This window comes from Triticum urartu, chromosome 3 (assembly GCF_003073215.2).
Source record: "Triticum urartu cultivar G1812 chromosome 3, Tu2.1, whole genome shotgun sequence".
In the NCBI taxonomy this organism is placed as follows: Eukaryota; Viridiplantae; Streptophyta; class Magnoliopsida; order Poales; family Poaceae; genus Triticum; species Triticum urartu.
This window is the reverse complement of record NC_053024.1, coordinates 60,996,119-61,019,975: the sequence shown is the minus strand read 5'-3', so window position 1 is coordinate 61,019,975 and position 23,857 is coordinate 60,996,119.

Sequence of the window (23,857 nt, the reverse complement as noted above, 5' to 3'; positions counted from 1 at the left end):
CTCGTGCTCCTGCCGTCCCTCTGCTCACCCACACCCCCTGTTACTTCTGCGGCGACGGCAGCCTCACACCGCAGCGAACCAGTGAACCCTCGTACTCCTCTACGCGTGGGCATCCACTGCCGCGTCTTCCCCGGCTCCGCGTCGTCCCCTTCCTAGGCCTCGCCGTCGTCCACCGCCCTGGTGCTCTCGGCGCGGCGTGGTCAACGTGGTCAAGGAACGGCTTCCATCGGACGTGGACTGTACGTGGAGAGGCTGACAGCTGGGTCCACGGCCGCAGCAAGGAAGTGCCTCCTTATTACGTGCAAAATAATTATTCCTCCACCTGACAGCGGGGACCCACCGGACGGGCCACCGTATCCCCTGACTGCTGGGACCCACCAGCTACATCTTCGCACGCAAGGAAGTGCCTGACAGTCGGGACCCACCTGGTCGAAGCGTACGTAGCGTTGTCATTCTGGTCGCGAACGTGTACGTACATATATACTGGTCGATGTAGAGGCGCGCACGTGTCGTAGTAGAGGCGCGCACGTAGCATGTACACGTACATACAGCGGCCAGGGTGCAAGAAAGAAAATACGGCCACGTATGTGTACATACGGGCGGGGTCTCGAACGCCTACTCGCGCATACGTACGGCCAGGGCTCGTGTACATGGCTGGGTCGGAACGGAGAAACAGCGTCGTCGTCGTGTTCATGGGGAGGCAACGGAATGCGTCTGTGTTCATGGGGAGGCAACGGAATGCGTCGTGTTCATGGGGAGGCAACGGAATGCGTCGTGTTCATCGGGAGGGCTTGGACGGAACAGGCGATGGAAACGAGGCCTGGCGTACCGCAGAACGGAGGAAACGGCCTTGTGTTCGACCGGCCACGTTCGAAACGGGATCCTGTTCATCGGGAGGGGTCTGGCGTACCGCAAAACGGAGGAAACGGACCTCCTACGGTCGAAACGGGGGTCCTGTTGATCGGGAGGGGTGTGGCGTACCGCAAAACGAGGAAAGGACTTGTGTTGGAGCGCTACGGTCGAAACGGGGGTCCTGTTCATCGGGAGGGGTGTGGCGTACCGCAAAACGGGACTCCACGGGATACTGTTCATCTCCACCGTCGACCCCCTCCAGCCTCCACGAGCTACTGTTCATCCACCGTCGACCTCCTCCAGCCTCCACCTACGACTGTTCATCCACGGGCTCCTGTTCATCCAGCCTCCACCGCGCGCTACTCCACCGGCTACTGTTCAACCAGCCCTCTCCACGGGCTCCTGTTCAACCACCCCTCCACGGGCTACTGTTCATCCTGCCCTCCACCGTCTACTGTTCATCCTGCCCTCCACGGGGTGGTCCTGTTCATCCAGCCCTCCACGGGGTCCTGTTCATCCAGCCCCAACCGGCTCGATCGATCGGGGTCCTGTTCATCCAGAGGCAACACCACGGGGTCCTGTTCATCCACCCACCGGGAACTGTTCATCCAACCCCCCCCCCCGCAACGCTCACTGTTCATCCAGAGGCAGCATCGATCGGCTTCAGTTAGCAGCAGTAGCGAAGGAATCGCTCGATCGGGTTCAGTTAATAGCCATCGATCGATCGCTCGGGTTCAGTAACGCGTAGCCTGCAGTGCAATCGCTCGGGTTCAGTTAGAGCCCAACGCCTCGCTCGGGTTTAGTTAGAGCCAACGCCTCGCACACACGCGCGTACGTGTACGAGAGAAACGCGCATCGCTCGGCCCCCGACCTCCCACCATAACCGGGAACTCCCCGAAATTTTCCTCGCCCTCGCTTCTACCACGGTTTTTTTCGTCATGGACGGCCCAAAGAATGTCATGCAGCTGCGTCTCCGTCCCGCCCAGGACGAAAAGCCCATTTTCTGTCATGATTTTTTGTCATAGAAGTAGGAGTCCACCACATCTATGGTGATACCGGGTTTTGTCGCAATTATCATCATAGAAGTGTCATATGTATGACAGAAAAAAATTTCGTTCGGCCCAAAATGTCACGGATGTGTCTATTTTTTGTAGTGAGGGGTCGTCAACAGCGTAGTCGGACGAGGCACCAGCAGCGGCGTCGGTCTCATAGTCTACCGGAGAGAAGAGGGGGAAGAAACAATGAATACAATGCAAACAGTTGCATAACGATGCATGACAAAGCAAACAGCGGTGTTAGGTGTGCCCTAACACGGTAAGAGGTGATACCGGCGAAGGAGGGAAACATCCGGGAAAAGTATCCCCGGTGTTTCGCGTTTTCGGACAAATGTACTGAAGGGGGAAAGTTGCGCGTTCAATATGCTAGGGGTGTGTGGCGGACGAACGGGCTGCATATCCAGATTCGTCTCGTCGTTCTGAGCAACTTTCATGTAGAAAGTTTTTCCATCCAAGCTACGGTTTATTTTCTATTAATTTTTAAAGTTTTAAATCATTTTCTAAATTATTATCTATTTAATTCTAACATTATCCAAAATAGTGTAAGCTGACGTCAGCATGACATCAGCAGTTCAACTGACCTGTTGATCGGTCAAACCTGGCAGATGGGGCCCGTTGACTGGGTCAACTGCACAGTCAGCAAGTCTAGTCAGCAGTCAACAGCCCTGTTGACTTAGTCAAACTTATGTGTGGGTCCCGGTTGTCTTAGACTGTTAGCTAATTAGCCTAGTTAATTAGGTTAAATAAACATAATTAATTAAGTTAATTATTTTAGTTAATTAATTAATTAATATTTTTATTTATTTATTATCACTTTTATTAATTCATTTTAAAAAAAATCGTTCTGGGAGGGGCATGGGCCCCAGGTGTTTGTGGCCTAGAGGGGCCTAACGGGCACTGGGTTTCGGGCGCGGGGCACGGCCACGAGGGCCCCCCCCCCCCCGCCCCCGGTGGAACTGAGCACGCCGCTGGCCTCTGGGCGAGACCAGCGGGCTTTGCGGCGGGGGCCGGTTCCCGGCGGCCAAGCGGTTGAGGCCAGGCTTGGTGGAGGCAAACGGGACGACGGGCAGCGCACGCGCGGCAGCAACCGGGCGGTGCGGAGCGCGAGCAGCAGCAGGGTAGCAACAGGGGAGGGGCGCGACATATGGCGGCCCAGTGAGCGGCTAAGGCGCGTGAGGGGCGCGTGCGTGGCATTCGTCCAGCGGGTTCCGCAGGCGGCGCGTGGGAAAGCAGAGGGGCGGCCAGGGCGCGACGGCGGGCGCGGGCGAGCGCGGCTCGCGGGCGCGAGGAGTGCCGCGGCGCGTGGTCGAGCGCGGCGCGGGGAGGAGGAGAGGGAGGCCGTGGCCTCACCGTGCGTGAGTCAGGGGTCGGGGCAATGGGCTTGACGGAGGTCGGGGATGATGGCGGGCGGGAGGTGCGTGGCGACATGGCCCGTCCGGTCGAGGTGCCGGTGCGGTGGGCTCCGGCAGACGGCGGTCCAGGATGGTGGCGCGATGGGGTCGTCGAGGGCGACATGGGTCTAGCGGCGGGCGTCGGTGGTTTGTCCCCATCTTGATCCAGATCGGGATCGAGAGGGGGGAGATGAGGGAGTGAGAGGGAAGACGAGTGGGGGAAGTGGGGGTCGTGGGATGGGGTTAGGGTTAGGGTTAGCGGGGCGTGGCCTATAGGCCAGGCGAGCGTGCGGGAAGTGGGCCGGCCTGACCGGGTGAATGGTCGGCTGGGCCACGACGCCCACTCGGGGAGGGGGGTTCTGTTTTCTTTTCTTGGTTTTTTTATTTACCTTTCCTTCTCTGTTTTATTTTAGTTAGCTGTTATTTTCCATTTAAAACTTGATCCAAATGACTTTTGTAAAAAGTGGAGCCTTAACACATAAATACTATGCAATAAGCTGCACGGCCACCAGAAGTCTAGTCCCCAAATAATTTAGTTTGATATTTTATTAATTAGTAAAGGCATTTAAATAATTATGTTTGCTACTATTTTATTTATATTAGAGCATTTAATCACTTTATAAAAATGTTGCTTCTTCACCACAATTACCTATGCATTATTTGGTTCACTCCGATCATTTTAGTTTTAATATTTGAAAACTTTTATTGTTTGCCTGATTTTGAATTTGAATTTGAATCGGTTTCGAACTAACTCGAGATTAGCAACTATAATTGAGGTGACGTGGCATCTTTAGCAGAGATTCACTGTAGCTTAACTATCCGGGCGTCCCAACTGACAAAAGCTTCAGAGTGCGGGCTTTGGCATCGACGACTTGGACATGTTGGCATGAGGAATTTGAGCACACTCATCAAGAAGAAGCATATCTGTGGCATCGAAGGCGTCAAATTTGTCAAATATCACCTTTGCGGTGCTTTTGAGTCTGGAAAGATGACCAGATCCAAGCACTCCGCGAAGAGAATCATGACCACTACTCGTCCCTTTGAATTACTTCACGTGGATCTTTTTGGTCCTACTCATTATGCTACACTAACCAATGCAGCATCACTCTATGGATTCATCACAGTTGATGATTATTCTCGTTACACCTGGGTGCATATCATTACCTTCAAGACTGGAGTGCAGGGTGTCTTCAAACGGTTTGTCAACTGGCCCATGATGAATTATGGTCTCAAGATGAAGCACATCAGAACTGGCAATGGCACTGAGTTCAAGAACACAGGGCTTGATGACTATCTTGAAATACTTGATATCACTCATGAGTTATCAGCTCCATATACCCCTCAGCAGAATGGGGTTGCAGAATCCAAGAACAGGACACTCATCAAGATTTCTCGTACTATGCTTGATGAATACAAGACTTCTCGTTGATGGTGGCCTAAAGCAATTGATATTGCATGACACATCATCAGTCAGGTATATCTACACAAATTCCTCCAGAAGACCTCTTATGAACTCCTCACTGACAAGAAACCCAATGTGAGTTACTTCAAAGTCTCACATCACAATTCTAACTTTGCACCAAAAGCACATGAGGGTTTTATGCTTGGTTATGGTAAGGACTCTCACACCTACAGAGTATTCAACACCTACCACAACAAGGTCATTGAAATTGTAGATTTGTGGTTCGATGAAACTAATGGCTCGCAAAGAGAGCACCTGCCTCCTGGGCTAGATGAAATGCCTCTTGAGGAATCTATCAAGCTGATGGGCACTGATGAAATTGTGCCCAATGAAGAAATAGTTGATGAAGAAGTGATCATTCCCCGTCATGAAGAAACTATTGATCCTGAAGAAAATGCCACTGAGGAAAATGCTCAACAACAACAAGGCCCTCGTCCAGCTCATCCACGAGTGGTGAATGAAGTGCAGATTGAGAAGATCCTCGACAACATCAATGCACCTGGCCCCCTCACTCGCCCAAGAGCTTCACATTTAGCTAAATTTTGTGGGCATTTTTCATTTGTCTCTATCACAGAACCCACCAAATTTGATGAAGAATTTTTGGAGCCTAAATGGATTCAATCCATGCAAGATGAATTGCATCAATTCGAGCTCAACAATGTGTGGGAGCTTGTCAAGCATCCCAATCCACGCAAGCACACTGTCATCGACACCAAGTGGATCTACCGCAACAAGCAAGACGAAAATGGCCAAGTGGTGAGGAATAAGGCACGTCTTGTTGCACAAGCCTAGCTACACACAGGTTGAGGGTATCGATTTCAATGAAACATTTGCACATGTTGCTTGACTTGAAGCTATTTGTATACTGCTTGCATATGCTAACCATCACAATATTCTCTTATATCAAATGCATGTGAAAGGTCCATTCCTCAATGGTAAGCTTGCGAAAGAAGTATATGTTGCTCAACCACTAGGTTTTGAGGACCCAAAGCATCCTGACAAAGTATTCAGACTTAACAAGGCTCTCTATGGCCTCAAGCAAGCCCCGCGGGCTTGGTATGATACACTGTACGAATTCCTGAAGAAAAGGGTTTCAAACTTTCCTGTGAAAAGAGTTAGAACATAAAGCATATTGGGAAATTAAAGAACTCAATTACGATTCCAAACTTGCCGATGAAAAGAGGTTACTTGATATTAGCTCTCTAGATGAATGGAGAACCCAAGCCTATGAAAATGCCAAATTGTTTAAAGAAAAGGTTAAAAGATGGCATGACAAAAGAATCCAAAAGCGGGAATTCAAAGTAGGTGAGTATGTCTTATTGTACAATTCTTGTTTTAGATTTTTTGCATGAAAACTTCTCTCTAAATGGGAAGGACCATATATCATCGAAGAAGTTTATCGCTCTAGTGCTATTAAGATCAATCAATAATGCCGGAGGCACTAATCCGAAGGTGGTCAATGGACAAATAATTAAGCATTATATTTCAGGTACGCCTATTAATGTTGAGACTAATATTATTCAAACTATGACACCAGAGGAATACATTAAAGAGACCTTCCAGAACACTCCAGAACCCTAAAAAGGAAGAGGTATGTGATACGGTAAGTAAACAAAGTCTAAAAATTCCATAAAAATATTTTTTGTCTATTTTGGAATATTACAAATTACAAAAATAATAAACACCCGAGAAGGCCACCTAGGTGCCCAAAAGGCACCAGGGAGCGCCCCCCCCCCCCCCCCCCCGCCCCACCCTCGGTTGTGAGCCTTCCTGACTCTGTTTTCTTTTGGGTTACTTGTTTCATAAGATAAAAATTGTTCATATATACTCTCGGAAGTTTTGACCACCGCATCACGGAAATATCTTATGTTCTTGCTTAGTGCTGTCTTTTTGTTATATTTCCTAAGCCAGGCATCATATCTTCTTTCACCTCCAATAACAGGGAAGATGATGCTTGGTTATTGAAGATGGAATTTTAGAGAAAGGACAAAGAGGCCATCAGAGGACAAAGGTCGAAGAAGAAGGGCAGACCATGCCCATGGAAGAAACTTCCAAAGAGGGAGATATCCTTCAACCCCTCTATGATCACCTCACCCCATCTGAAATTGAAGCCCAAAGGGTCTTTGAAAAAGTTTGTGTTCAAAATACATATCTCACTCGTGAAGTTATTTTGTTGGAAGAGCAAAACATCGCCCTTCGGAGCATCAAACGTAGATTGGAATACCTTCTGAGGCTGAAGTGCGAGCCCACCACTTCATCATCACCATCACCTACAAGGGAAACTTGAGTACACGGGTATGGGCACTCCCCTTGCTTGTGCCAAGCTTGGGGGAGATGCCCCGATATCGTATCACCATCACTTTTATTATGTTTACCTATTTTAGTTCGATCCTTAGCTATTTCGTGATTTAGTTGAATAAAAGTTTAGTATGATCTATTTTTAAGTGCTAGTTTTGTGATCTATCTATCTATGTAGTCGAGTTGAGAGTTATATAATAAAGATTAGTTTGAGTTTTTGCTTCTTTACTTTTATGTTTCAATCATAACAATGAAAATAATGAAAAAGATCATAGGCTAATCTTATGGAAAGTAATGACATTACATAAAGAAAAGTATAAGTTGTAAAATTTATTGAAAGTTGACAAACATAACATTGGTCAATGATGCAATTCATGAAATAATTAATAAGCGGAGATAAGATTCATATGCAAATACACTATCTTGGACATTTTTTATGATTGTGAGCCCCCATTAAGTATTTTATGCCAAATTGTTGACATTGGATAAGGAAGACAACGTAATGATTTATGGTTGTTCATATTCACAAAGAAGATATATTGTCATAGATCCTCTAATATGTGGTTCTTGCTCAATATCTTTGCTAGCCAAAAACCTGCACCTAGTAGAGATACTACTTGTGCATCCAAAACCCTTAAAACCAATTTCATGTTACAAGAGTCCACCATACCTACCTATGGATTGAATAAGATCCTTCAAGTAAGTTGTCATAGATGCATAAGGCAATAAAAACTGCTTCTAAATATGTATGATCTTTTAATGTAAGGGAAAATAAGCGTTGTATGAACTTGTGATGGCAAAGAAATAAAAGCGACAGACTGCATAATAAAGGTTGCTATCACAAGGGGAAATATAATGTGACATTATTTTGTACTAAGAACTTGTGCATCGAAAAACAAAAAGCGCATCACAAAGGGGCAATATATGGTGTGAGTGATAGCAATTATAGAAGACTAAATGATGGTTGAGTATGTGGAATTGCTAAACAAAGCTCCAACATGAGTTCCTTCATGAAAAGATGATGAATTGTGATTGCATTGTTGACTAAGAACATAGTTTGTTAGTTTTCAAGGAAGTTTATTCTCTATACTTTGATGTTGGGATGAATTGTTACTTGCTCATGAGAAGTTTTATATGATAACGTCTATTGTTGTTATAATAATGATCATGATGCTACTATATGTCTGTATTTTGTTTTTATCAACACCTCTCTCTCTCTAAACATGTGGACATCATTACCGATATTGGCTTTCGCTTTAGGGCAAGCAAGGTCTAAGCTCGGGGGAGTTGATATGTCCATTTTGCATCATGTTTTCCTACTATTATATGTAATGTTTTCAATCAATATAACACCTTGTGGAGCAATTCCAATGCCTTTTCTCTCATAATATGCAAGGCTTTACACAAAGAGGGAGAATGTCGGCAGCTGGAACTCTGGACCTGAAAAAGCTATGTCAGAGATACCTATTCTGCACATGTCCAAATGAGCTGAAATTTTACGGAGATTTATTTTGGAATAAATAAAAAATACTGGAGGAAATAAGTACCAGAGGGGGCCACCCAGGTGCCCACAAAGCACTAGGGCGCGCCTACCCCCCCCCCCCAGGCGCGCCCTGGTGGGTGGTGGGGCCCCTGGCCAGCCGCCGGTGCCCATCTTTTGGTATATCATCCCATTTGCCCTAGAAGAAATCAAGAGAGGATTTTCGGGATGGAGCGCCGCCGTCTTGAGGCGGAACTTGGGCAGGAGCACTTTTGCTCTTCGGCGGAGTGATTCCACAGAGAAAACTTACCTCCGGGAGGGGGAATTCTAAGCCATCGTCATCACCAACAACCCTCGCATCATGGGAGGATCAATCTTCATCAACATATTCACCAGCACCATCTCATCCCAAAACCCTAGTTCAGTTCAATCTTTGTATCAAAACCTTAGGTTGGTACCTGTGGGTGACTAGCTAGTAGTGTTGATTACATCTTGTAGTTGATGCTAGTTAGTTTATTTGATGGAAGATTATATGTTTAGATCTATTATATTATTTAATATCCCTCTGATCTTGAGCATGATTATGATTTGTGAGTAGTTTATTTTGCTCTTGAGGACATGGGAGAAGTCTTGTCATAAGTAATCATGTGAATTTGATATTTGTTCGATATTTTGATGACGTGTATGTTGTGATTCCCTTAGTGGTGTTATGTGAATGTCGATTACATGACACTTCACCATCTTTGGGCCTAAGGGAATGCATTGTGGAGTAGTTATTAGATGATGGGTTGCTAGAGTAACATAAGCATAATTCTTAGTTTATGCACTATTCCTTAAGGGGCTGAATTGGATCCATATTTTAGTGCTATGGTTAGATTTTGTCTTAATTCTTCTTTCGTAGTTGCGGATGCTTGTGAGAGGGGTTAATCATAAGTGGGAGGCTTGTTCAAGTAAGAACAGCACCCAAGTACCAGTCCACCCACATACCAAATTATCAAAGTAGCGAACGCGAATCAAACCAACATGATGAAAGTGACTAGATGAAATTCCCATGTGTCCTGTAGAACGTTTTACTTATTATAAGAGACCGTCCTGACATATCCTTTGCTATAAAAAGGATTGGGCTACCTTGTTACACCTATTGTTACTATTGCTACTTGCTACTTGTTACAAATTATCTTTCTATCGAACTACCTGTTACCGATAATTTCAGTGCTTGCAGAAATTACCTTGCTGGAAATCTCTTGTCATTTCGTTTTGCTCATCATTGTGTTCGACACTCGTACTTATCAAAAGGACTACGATTGATCCCCTATACTTGTGGGTCATCACTTCGCTAATTTGTGATCTTCACCATTGGAGCTCCTAAACTCATGAATGAAGTTACAAGCAGTAAAACTACTAGAGTACTCTATGATTTCATGTACAATTGCGTCGTAGAATGCCCCTCCCTTCTGTTTTATATCTTCGATCACGACCTTGCAGTCCGAGGCCACATGAATGGACTGAAGTTGAAGATCTTCTGATAGTGCCATTGCTTCTTGGGTGGTCGGATTCATGATAGCCCTGAAACCAATGGTAGAAGCACCCAAGAACGCTCCTCCTGAGTCTCTAGCAATAGTTGCAATTGCGTCGACACCCAATCTCTCTGTAACAGCCGCGTCCACATTCAACTTTGCCATGTTAACCGGAGGGCTGAGCCAATGGTTCAGTCTCAGTGCCCCCGAACTTCCCCCGCCACCGCTGGCTTAGTCATAAACTGTATATCATCAATGTAGGATTGTATGAATAACTGTGTAGATAAGGGGGACTAATGGATGTCCTCATAAACAGCTTTCCTCTTCGCACCCCAAATTGCCCAAAGAGTGATGGCCATCCACATGAACAAGTCTCGGGTAAGGGCTTCGTTTAGAGCAAACAACCAATCCCGCGGGTTATCAGAGACATGTTGGCACATTTTTTGAGCTAGAGCTTCGTCCAAGAGCGCTCAAATGCACCTGGCCATAGTGCAGTCAATCATCATGTGTCTCCATGAGTCCAAAGCGCCACAGAGCATACAAGTTGTTGAATCAGTCATGTGTCTATGTTCAAGCACGTCAGTCTGCTCGACTAGGTAGGATCTCTATTGTCGATCCGAAGGTCTAAGGTTCGACTTCAAATTCCCTCGGGCTTTTTCTTGAGAAAGTCCCTTGTTTTAATTTCTTGATTTTTTGTTAGCCACCTAATGGGTCGGACCGTGTGCACCCTCCTTGAGCGAAGAAGGGTAAACCATTTGATAGGAACTCCCGACGTGTATCGCCATCGCCTATATGAAATCACTTACAAGAAAAAGGCTTTCGCCCCACTTTATATATAAAGCAATGACTGACAACAACCAGGAACAAACGCATGCCACCATAACACATGCACACACCCAAGGCAGGATACATAGGCGCTGAGTGCAGCAACATGACCCCTAGCACTACAAGAGCAACTGGGGACTCCAACAGTGACCACGCCACTGTGAAGAAATGAAGCCACATATGACGAAATGTGAGCTCCAAGACGATGCCTTCAGGAAGGTTACGACGCCGGAGCACCGCCACCGCCCGATCCGAGGATCAGAGTTTCCCTTGGAGCCACATGATGGGAAATGAGAGCCGCGACGACGCCTTCAAGAAGGGAACGAGCAACGCCGCCACCGGTCCGTCTAAAGATAGAGCAGGTTTTCACCCCGACCAACACTCACCGCCACCGAACACCACACCCCGGCTACCACGTCGCCCACACGACCATGGCCGCCGGGCAGCACCGAGCAACGGGCTCTATCCATGAGCACCATGTTACCACCACCAAGGCCGCCGCCCCGGCATCGAAGACCTCGACACCACCTCACTCGAACCTGCCACTACCCCAACCGAAAAGACGAGCAGATGATAACCCACAAGTATAGGGGATCGCAACAGTTTTTGATAAGTAAGAGTGTCGAACTCAACGAGGAGCTAAAGGTAGAACAAATATTCCCTCAAGTTCTATCGACCACCGATACAACTCTACGCATGCTTAACGTTTACTTTACCTAGAACAAGTATGAAACTAGAAGTACTTTGTAGGTGTTTTTGGATAGGCTTGCAAGAAAATAAAGAGAGCGAAAATAAAACTAGGGGATGCTAAGGTAAAGAAACAACTAAAGTAAATATAGTGAGTGTGGAAAAGTGGTGGTAGGAGTTGCGAAATTGTCCCTTAAGCAATTGACTAGTTTACTAGACCGATAGCAAGTTTCATGTGGGAGAGGCCAGTGCTAGCATGTCATCCCTTACTTGAATTCTATGCACTTATGATTGGAACTATTAGCAAGCGTCCGCAACTACTAACGTTCATTTAAGGTAAAACCCAACCATAGCATTAAGATATATTGGTCCCCCTTCAATCCCGTATGCATCAATTTCTATGCTAGGTTGAAGCTTCTGTCACTCTTGCCCTCCAATACATAGTCCTATCAACATACAACTAACCCTATGGTGTGATCCACGCGCGCGCTCATATGATGGGCACCAAAGGACAGCAACATAACCACAAGCAAATTAAATCAATCATAGCAATTCATCAACCACCGATAGGACAACGAAAATCTACTCAGACATCATAGGATGGCAACACATCATTGGATAATAATATGAAGCATAAAGCACCATGTTCAAGTAGAGGGTACAGCGGGTTGCGGGAGAGTGGACCGCTGTAGATAGAGGGGGGAAGGTGATGGAGATGTTGGTGAAGATGGCGGAGGTGTCGGTGTAGATCGCGGTGATGATGATGGCCCCCGGCGGCGTTTCCACGCCACCGGAAGCGAGGGGGAGAGAGCCCCCCTCCTTCTTCTTGTTCCTTGACCTTCTCCCTAGGTGGGAGAAGGGTTTCCCCTCTGGTCCATGGTCTCCATGGCGTGGGAGGGGCGATAGCGCCTCCGAGATTGGATCTGTCTCTATGTCTCTCTCTGTTTCTGCGTTCTGTTCTGCTGCCTTTTCACCGTTTCGGGTATATATGGAGATCCGTAACTCCGATTGGACTGAAACCTTCGGCGTGATTTTTTTCCAAAAATTAGCTTTCTTGCGGCCAAAGAAGGGCATCAACCGCCTTACAGGTGGCCCACGAGGGTGGGGGCACGCCCTCCTAGTACGGGCGTGGGCCCCTGCCTCGTGGCCACCTCGGACACCGTTTCGCGCTGATCTTTCTCCCAGATTTTCCAAATATTCCAAAAATAAGCTCCGTCCGTTTTTATCCCATTTGGACTCCGTTTGATATGGATATTCTGCGAAACCAAAAACATGCAACAGACAGGAACTGGCACTGGGCACTGGATCAATATGTTAGTCCAAAAAATAGTATAAAAAGTTGCCAAAAAGTATAAGAAAGTTGTAGAATATTGGCATGGAACAATCAAAAATTATAGATGCGACAGAGACGTATCATCAGACCCGTGGCAAACTAGCCTCCATCAACTCGTCCTGCCGCATCGAGCACGAGACGAGCTCAGTCCTGTTGTCGGGCGCGAGACGGACGTGGTACTGCTACCGGGCGCGAGACGGGCTCGGTCCTGCTGCCAGGCACGAGACGGGCTCGGTCCTCTGCCCTAGCTAAAGACTAACGATGGGCCACAACTGGGAGAGGTGAGGGAGTCCTGGATTAGGGGGTCCTCGGACAGCCGGACTATATACTTTAGTCGGACTGCTGGACTATGAAGATACAAGATTGAAGACTTCGTCCCGTGTCCGGATGGGACTTTCCTTGGCGTGGAAGGCAAGCTTGGCAATACGGATATGTAGATCTCCTCCCTTGTCACCGCCTCTGTGTAACCCTAGCCCCCTCCGGTGTCTACATAAATAGGAGGGTTTAGTCCGTAGGACAAGTGGACAACAACAATCATACCATAGGCTAGCTTCTAGGGTTTAGCCTCTACGATCTCGTGGTAGATCAAATCTTGTAATACTCATATCATCAAGATCAATCAAGCAGGAAGTAGGGTATTACCTCCATCGAGAGGGCCCGAACCTGGGTAAACATCGTGTCCCCCGCCTCCTGTTACCATCCGCCTTAGACGCACAGTTCGAGACCCCCTACCCGAGATCCGCCGGTTTTGACACCGACATTGGTGCTTTCATTGAGAGTTCAACTGTGCCGTCACCGTAAGGCTTGATGGCTCCTTCGATCATCGGCAACGATGCGATCCAGGGGGAGGTTTTCCGCCTCGGACAGATCTTCGTATTCGGCGGCTTCGTCGTGCAGGCCAACTCGCTTGGCCATCTGGAGCAGATCGAGAGATACGCCCCTGGCCATCAGGTCAGGTTTGGAAACTTGAACTATACTGCCGACATCCATGGAGACTTGATCTTCGACGGATTCGAGCCCATGTTAGGTGCGCCGCACAATCACGACGAGCATGACTTAGCTCTGCCGTCGGACAGTGTTTGGGAGAGCACACCTGCAACCACTCCGGTCCTCAATCCGGAACAAATTGCGCCATCTGAGGATGGGCGGATGGACCCCGCCACGGAGGCCACACACTCAGTGGCGATAGAGCCGAATACTGACTTCACCTCCTACAAGACCCGTGTTGCCGAACCATTGGATTCGTCCTCGGCCATGGGCTCTGAGCCGCCTGTGTCCGTGCCTATCGAATCTGGTTGGGAACCAATCATGGAGTTTACCTTCGCGGATATCTTTCAGCACTCGCCCTTTGGCGACGTGCTAAACTCGTTGATACTTGTTTTGCCTTCCTATGCTAGTTGATTATTGTTCCCATAAGTTGTTTGCTCACAAAATCCCTATGCATAGGAAGTGGGTTAGACTTAAATGTGCTAATCATATTCTTCATGATGCTCTCTTTATGTTTCAATTCTTATCTTTATGTGAGCATCATTGAAATCATAATGCCTAGCTAGGGGCGTTAAACGTTAGCGCTTGTTGGGAGGCAACCCAATTTTATTTTAGTTTCTTGCTTTTTGGTTCTGTTTAGGAATAAGTAATCCATCTAGCTTCGGTTTAGATGTGGTTTTATGTTTTAATTAGTGTTTGTGCCAAGTAGAACCTTTGGGAAGACTTGGGTGAAGTCTTTATGATCATGCTGTAAAAAACAGAAACTTTAGCGCTCACGAGATTTGCTTCAACTTTTCACTGGAGAGTGCTATTTAGTTGATTCTTTTTGCAGATGATTACTAGACAAATTCCTTAGGTCCACCAATTTATTTTAGAATTTTTAGTGTTCCAGAAGTTTGCGTTAGTTACAGATTACTACAGACTGTTCTGTTTTTGACAGATTCTGTTTTCATTGTGTTGCTTGCTTATTTTGATGAATTTATGGCTAGTAAAATAGTTTATAAACTATAGAGAAGTTGGAATACAGTAGGTTTAACACCAATATAAGTAAAGAATGAGTTCACTACAGTACCTTGAAGTGGTGTTTTGTTTTCTTTCGCTAACGGAGCTCACGAGTTTTCTGTTAAGTTTTGTGTTCTGAAGTTTTCACGTTTTGGGTAAAGATTCGATGGACTATGGAATAAGGAGTGGCAAGAGCCTAAGATTGGGGATGCCCAAGGCACCCCAAGGTAATATTCAAGGATAACCAAGCGTCTAAGCTTGGGGATGCCCCGGAAGGCATCCCCTCTTTCGTCTTCGTTCATCGGTAACTTTACTTGGAGCTATATTTTTATTCACCACATGATATGTGTTTTGCTTGGAGCGTAATTTTATTTTCTTTAGCTTTGCTTGCTGTTTGAATAAAGTTTCAAGATCTGAAATTATTAAATGGGAGAGTCTTAAATTTGTTGCATAATTATACAACTACTCATATATCTTCACTCATATCTTTCGGAGTAGTTTGTTGTTTGCTCTAGTGCTTCACTTATATATTTTAGAGCAAGGTGGTGGTTTTATTTTGAAGAAATAGATGAACTCTCATGCTTCACTTATATTATTTTGAGAGTCTTAAATAGCATGGTAATTTGCTTAAAAATCTTAATATGCTTGGTATTCAAGATTTGTAAAACTTTCTTATGAGTGTGTTGAATACTAAGAAAAGTTTGATGCTTGATGATTGTTTTGAGATATGGAGGTAATAATATCAAAGTCGTGCTAGTTGAGTAGTTGTGAATTTGAGAAATACTTGTGTTAAAGTTTGTGATTCCCGTAGCATGCACGTATGGTGAACCGTTATGTGATGAAGTCGGAGCATGATTTATTTATTGATTGTCTTCCTTATGAGTGGCGGTCGGGGACAGCGATGGTCTTTTCCTACCAATCTATCCCCCTAGGAGCATGCGCGTAATACTTAGCTTTGATAACTTCTAGATTTTTGCAATAAGTATATGAGTTCTTTATGACTAATGTTGAGTCCATGGATTATACGCACTCTTCTTCCTTCCACCATTGCTAGCCTCTCTAATACCGCGCACTTTTCGCCGGTATCATACACCCACCATATACCTTCCTCAAAACAGCCACCATACCTACCTATCATGGCATTTCCATAGCCATTCCGAGATATATTGCCATGCAACTTTCCACCGTCTCGTTTATTATGACACACTCCATCATTGTCATATGGCTAGCATGATCATGTAGTTGACATCATATTTGTGGCAAAGCCACCGTTCATAATTCTTTCATACATGTCACTCATGAGTCATTGCACATCCTAGTACACCGCCGGAGGCATTCATATAGAGTCATATCTTGTTCTAAGTATTGAGTTGTAATTCTTGAGTTGTAAGTAAATAAAGTGTGATGATCATCACTATTAGAGCATTGTCCCAAGTGAGGAAAGGATGATGGAGACTATGATTCCCCCACAAGTCGGGATGAGACTCCGGACAAAAAAAGAAAAAAAGAGAAGGGACAATGCTACTATCCTTTTACCACACTTGTGCTTCAAAGTAGCACCATGATCTTCATGATAGAGAGTCTCCTATGTTGTCACTTACATATACTTGTGGGAATTTTTCATTATAGAACTTGGCTTGTATATTCCAATGATGGGCTTCCTCAAAATGCCCTAGGTCTTCATGAGCAAGCAAGTTGGATGCACACCCACTTAGTTTCTTTTGTCGAGCTTTCATACATTTATAGCTCTAGTGCATCCGTTGCATGGCAATCCCTACTCACTCACATTGATATATATTGATGGGCATCTCCATAGCCCGTTGATACGCCTAGTTGATGTGAGACTATATTCCCCTCTTTTTGTCTTCTCCACAACCACCATTCTATTCCACATATAGTGTTATATCCATGGCTCACGCTCATGTACTGCGTGAAGATCGAAAAAGTTTTGAAAATGTCAAAAGTATGAAACAATTGCTTGGCTTGTCATCGGGGTTGTGCATGATTTAAATACTTTGTGTGGTGAAGATAGAGCATAGCCAGACTATATGATTTTGTAGGGATAACTTTCTTTGGCCATGCTATTTTGAGAAGACATAATTGCTTTGTTAGTATGCTTGAAGTATTATTACTTTTATGTCAATATGAACTTTTGTCTTGAATCTTTCGGATCTGAATATTCATATCACAATTAAGAAGAATTACATTGAAATTATGCCAAGTAGCACTCCGCATCAAAAATTATCTTTTTTATCATTTACCTACTCGAGGACGAGCAGGAATTAAGCTTGGGGATGCTTGATACTTCTCCAACATATCTATAATTTTTGATTGCTCCATGCTATGTTATCTACTATTTTGGGCAATATTGGGCTTTATTATCCACTTCTATATTATTTTTGGGACTAACCTATTAATCGGAGGCCCAGCCCAGATTTGTTGTTTTTAGCCTATTTCAGTGTTTTGAAGAAAAGGAATATCAAACGGAGTCGAAACGGAACGAAATCAACTGGAGAGTTATTTTGGAAGGAAAGCTAACGGATGGACTTGGACCCCACGTTAGGAGCTAAGGGAGCTGGCCAAGAGGGTTGGGGCGCGCCCACCCCCCTAGGGCGCGCCCCCTGCCTCGTGGGGCCCCTGAAGCTCCACCAACGTACTTCCTGCACCCATATATACCTACGTACCCTAAAACTTCCCGAACAGAGATTAGATCGGGAGTTCTGCCGCCGCAAGCCTCTGTAGCCACCAAAACCTAATCGGGACCCTGTTCCGGCACCCTGCCGGAGGGGGGAACCCTCACCGGTGGCCATCTTCATCATCCCGGCGCTCTCCATGACGAGGAGGGAGTAGTTCACCCTCGGGGCTGAGGGTATGTACCAGTAGCTATGTGTTTGATCTCTCTCTCTCGTGTTCTTGATTTGGCACGATCTTGATGTATCGCGAGCTTTGCTATTATAGTTGGATCTTATGTTTCTTCTCCCCCTCTACTCTCTTGTAATGGATTGAGTTTCCCCTTTGAAGTTATGGATTGAGTCTTTAAAGATTTGAGAACACTTGATGTATGTCTTGCTGTGCGTATCTGTGGTGACAATGGGATATCACGTGATTCACTTGATGTATGTTTTGGTGATCAACTTGCGGGTTCCGCCCATGAATCTATGCATAGGGGTTGGCACACGCTTTCGTCGTGATTCTCCGGTAGAAACTTCGGGGCACTCTTTGAGGTTCTATGTGTTGGTTTGAATAGATGAATTGAGATTGTGTGATGCATATCGTATAATCATATCCACGGATACTTGAGGTGACATTGGAGTATCTAGGTGACATTAGGGTTTTGGTTGATTTGTGTCTTAAGGTGTTATTCTAGTACGAACTCTAGGGCTGTTTGTGACACTTATAGGAATAGCCCAATGGATTGATTGGAAAGAATAACTTTGAGGTGGTTTCGTACCCTACCATAATCTCTTCGTTTGTTATTCGCTATTAGTGTCTTTGGAGTGACTCTTTGTTGTATGTTGAGGGATAGTTATATGATCCAATTACGTTATTATTGTTGAGAGAACTTGCACTAGTGAAAGTATGAACCCTAGGCCTTGTTTCCTATCATTGCAATACCGTTTACGCTCACTTTTACCGCTTGCTACCTTTCTGTTTTTATATTTTCAGTTTACCAAAACCTGTATCTACCATCCATATTGCACTTGTATCACCATCTCTTCGCTGAACTAGTGCACCTATACAATTTACCATTGTATTGGGTGTGTTGGGGACACAAGAGACTCTTTGTTATTTGGTTGCAAGGTTGCTTGAGAGAGACCATCTTCATCCTACGCCTCCCACGGATTGATAAACCTTAGGTCATCCACTTGAGGGAAATTTGCTACTGTCCTACAAACCTCTGCACTTGGAGGCCCAACAACGTCTACAAGAAGAAGGTTGCGTAGTAGACATCACTATATTACGATCATGCAAAGCAATATGACAATAATGCTCAAGTCATGTATATGATGATGATGGAAGTTGCATGGCAATATATCTCGGAATGGCTATGGAAATGCCATGATAGGTAGGTATGGTGGCTGTTTTGAGGAAGATATAAGGAGGTTTATGTGTGATAGAGCGTATCGTATCACGGGGTTTGGATGCACCGGCGAAGTTTGCACCAACTCTCGAGGTGAGAAAGGGCAATGCACGGTACCGAAGAGGCTAGCAATGATGGAAGGGTGAGAGTGCGTATAATCCATGGACTCAACATTAGTCATAAAGAACTCACATACTTATTGAAAAATCTATTAGTCATCGAAACAAAGTACTACATGCATGCTCCTAGGGGGATAGATTGGTAGGAAAAGACCATCGCTCCCCGACCGCCACTCATAAGGAAGACAATCAATAAACACCTCATGCTCCGACTTCGTTACATAACGGTTCACCATACGTGCATGCTACGGGACTTGCAAACCTCAACACAAGTATTTCTCAATTTCACAATTACTCCCTAGCATGACTCTAATATCACCATCTTTATATCGCAAAACTATTGCAAGGAATCAAACATATCATATTCAGTGATCTACAAGTTTTATGTAGGATTTTATGACTAACCATGTGAATGACCAATTCTGTCATCTCTCTAAATAGATATAAGTGAAGCACGAGAGTTTAATTCTTTCTACAAAAGATATGCCCACGCTCTAACAAATATAAGTGAAGCAAAAGAGCATTCTTCAAATGGCGGTTTTAGTGAAGAGAAACAGGCAATCCAAACTTCAAATGATATAAGTGAAGCACATGAAGCATTCTATAAAGCCATACTCAAAGAAGTATAAGTGAAGTGCAGAAGAGCATTATATAAATCAACCAAGGACCATCTCATACCAGCATGGTGCATAAAATAAAATGAAAACTAAATGCAAAAGACGCTGCAAGATTTGCACATATCACATGAATGAAACGAATTCGAAAACATACCGATATTTGTTGAAGAAAGAGGGGATGCCTTCCAGGGCATACCCAAGCTTAGACGCTTGAGTATCCTTGAATATTTACTTGGGGTGCTTCGGGCATCCCCAAGCTTGATCTCTTGCCTCTGTTCCTTCTTCTCACATCGAAACCTTCTCGATCATAGAACACTTCATCCACACAAAACTTCAACAGAAAACTCGGTAAGATCCGTTAGTATAATAAAGCAAATCACTACTCTAAGTGCTGTTGAAAACCAATTCATATTTTGTTTTTGCATTGTGTCTACTGTAATATAGCTTTTTCATGGCTTAATCCACTAATATAAATTGATAGTTTCATTAAAACAAGCAAACTATGCATCAAAAACAGAATCTGTCTAAAACAGAACAGTCTTTAATAATCTGAACATTCACAATACTTATGATACTTGAAAAATTCTGCCAAAATTAGCAAAAATAAAAACTTTGTATAGAGAGACAGTGCAAAAAGAATCAGAACCATTTGACATTCCAGTAAAAAATGTAAAATCGAGCACTACAGCCAAAGTTTCTGTCCTGCACCGTACAAACCAACAAGCATTGTAAACATTCTAAAGGCAAACCTTGGCACATTATTTTTATAATACAATGGAATTGTACAAGGGGATAATTATTTTTGTTGAAAAGTTTCTGTAATCAAGATTCGCAATGTTGCCGTGAGCATGAACAAAGTTCAAGGAGCTCTCCCACTTCAACAATGCTTGTCTTTCTCACTTTCACTTTCCTTTTTGAAAAGTTTTGGGTTCCCCTATTTATTTTTGTTGTTTTTAAACTATATGAAAGCACTCAACAGAAATAAATGACTCTCTAAAACTTCCGGGTTGTCTCCCTGGCAGCGCTTTCTTTAAAGCCATTAAGCTAGGCATATAGTGCTCAAGTAGTGAATCCACCCGGATCCCAAGGTATATCAAAGCCAATTTTAATTAGCAATGATTTGGCATTTAGTACTGAGCACAAAGCAACATGTATCATGTAATGACGAAGTCTAACTCTCTTCCTATGCATCGGCATGTCATAAAAGAACAACTCATGCACACATAGTAGATGCCAATGCATAGTATAAACAGTTTCTTGCAATTTTCTCGTGTTGGAAACATAGAGAGGCGGAGATATAGTTCCTCTCTCATTATAATTGCAAGTAGGAGCAGCAGGCACATGCATATTATATTCATTAAAATCATCATGTGCAACGGTAAAAGGCAACCCATCAATATAATCCTTAATAAAAGCAAACTTCTCTGATATAGTGTAGTTTGTAGAATTCAAAAAGATAATAGGACTATCATGCGTGGGTGCAATAGCAAAAATTTCATGTTTAACATAAGGAACTATAGCAAGTTCATCTCCATAAGCATAATTCATATTGGCATCTTGGCCACAAGCATAGCAAGCATCATCAAAAAGGGATATTTCAAGAGAATCAACGGGATCATAACAGTCATCATAGCAATCATCCTTCGGTAAGCACGAAGGGAAATTAAACAATGTATGAGTTGAAGAGTTACTCTCATGAGAAGTGGGCACGGGTAGCTAATCTGCTCTTCCTCCTTTTGTTCTTCGCTCTCCTCATCATCTTTTTCATCCAATGAGCTCACAGTTTCATCAATTTCTTCTTCCATAGACTCCTGCAAAATATTAAGTCTCTTCTTGGACAGCGGAGTATTCCTCAATATATGGTTTAACATAGGCATTAGAAGCCTAATTATCATAACAATATTGAAGTATGGCAAAATTTTTCAGATTTGTAAAGAATAGCACCATACTTTTCAATCAAAGAAGCAATTTCATAAGCACCCTTAAAAGCAACAAATTCTTCAATTTGTTGAACATCATAGTAACTATAAACACCCTTAGCATACGAAGATACGATTCCATTATCACTAAACTCACATTTATAGGGAAGGTGTTTCTTAGGGTTTTCAGAACAAGTAAAATCATATATTTCACATAAATTCCAAGCATAGCATTGCAACCGATGAATTTGATCCAGTAAAAGTTTCCCTTTTTCAGATATGCGGTGTCGCACATAACAAGCATGCTCATCTAAGGATTTTCTCAACTAAGCTAGTTGGGGTTTCGGCACGAGCACATAGGGATCGAAGATGATCCAAGTAATAAGCTTCAGCGGTGTGATAGATTTTGAGTGGTTCTTCAACCATTGGCTCAGTAGGTACAACTAATTTTTTTGGTATTTTGCGTTTCCTACCCATGACTAAGGATAGAAAACAACTAAGAACAGCAAATAAAAATTACTTAGTGATAAAGCAAACAAGCACACACGAGAGTATTCACCCCACGCTATTGCTCCCCAGCAAAGGCGCCAGAAAAAGGTCTTGATAACCCACAAGTATAGGGGATCGCAACAGTTTTCGATAAGTAAGAGTGTCGAACCCAACGAGGAGCTAAAGGTAGAACAAATATTCCCTCAAGTTCTATCGACCACCGATACAACTCTACGCACGCTTGACGTTCACTTTACCTAGAACAAGTATGAAACTAGAAGTACTTTGTAGGTGTTTTTGGATAGGCTTGCAAGAAAATAAAGAGAGCGAAAATAAAACTAGGGGATGCTAAGGTAACGAAACAACTAAAGTATATATAGCGAGTGTGGAAAAGTGGTGTTAGGAGTTGCGAAATTGTCCCTTAAGCAATTGACTAGTTTACTAGACTGATAGCAAGTTTCATGTGGGAGAGGCCACTGCTAGCATGTCATCCCTTACTTGGAATTCTATGCACTTATGATTGGAACTATTAGCAAGTGTCCGCAACTACTAATGTTCATTAAGGTAAAACCCAACCATAGCATAAAGATATATTGGTCCCCCTTCAATCCCATATGCATCAATTTCTATGCTAGGCTGAAGCTTCTGTCACCCTTGCCCTCCAATACATAGTCCTATCAACATACAAGTAACCCTATGGTGTGATCCACGCGCGTGCTCATATGATGGGCACCAAAGGACAGCAACATAACCACAAGCAAATTAAATCAATCATAGCAATTCATCAACCACCGATAGGACAACGAAAATCTACTCAGACATCATAGGATGGCAACACATCATTGGATAATAATATGAAGCATAAAGCGCCATGTTCAAGTAGAGGGTACAGCGGGTTGAGGGAGAGTGGACCGCTGTAGATATAGGGGGGAAGGTGAGGGAGATGTTGGTGAAGATGGCGGAGGTGTCGGTGTAGATCGCGGTGATGATCATGGCCCCCGGCGGCGTTCCGGCGCCACCGGAAGCGAGGGGGAGAGAGCCCCCCTCCTTCTTCTTCTTCCTTGACCTTCTCCCTATATGGGAGAAGGGTTTCCCCTCTGGTCCATGGTCTCCATGGCGTGGGAGGGGCGAGAGCCCCTCCGAGATTGGATCTGTCTCTCTGTCTCTCTCTGTTTCTGCGTTCTATTCTGCTGCATTTTCACCATTTTGGGTATATATGGAGATCCGTAACTCCGATTGGACTGAAACCTTCACCATTATTTTTTTCCAAAAATTAGCTTTCTTGTGGCTGAAGAAGGGCATCAACCACCTTACGGGTGGCCCACGAGGGTGGGGGCGCACCTCCTGGGGAGGGCGTGGGCCCTGCCTTGTGGCCACCTCGGACACCGTTTCGCGTTGATCTTTCTCCCAGATTTTCCAAATATTCCAAAAATAAGCTCCGTCCGTTTTTATCCCGTTTGGACTCCGTTTGATATGGATATTCTGCGAAACCAAAAACATGCAACAGACAGGAACTGGCACTGGGCACTGGATCAATATGTTAGTCCCAAAAATAGTATAAAAAGTTGCCAAAAAGTATATGAAGTTGTAGAATATTGGCATGGAACAATCAAAAATTATAGATACGACGGAGACGTATCAGCAGACCCGTGGCAAACTAGCCTCCATCAACTCGTCCTGCCGCATCAAGCGTGAGACGAGCTCGGTCCTGCTGTCGGGCGCGAGACGGACGTGGTACTGCTA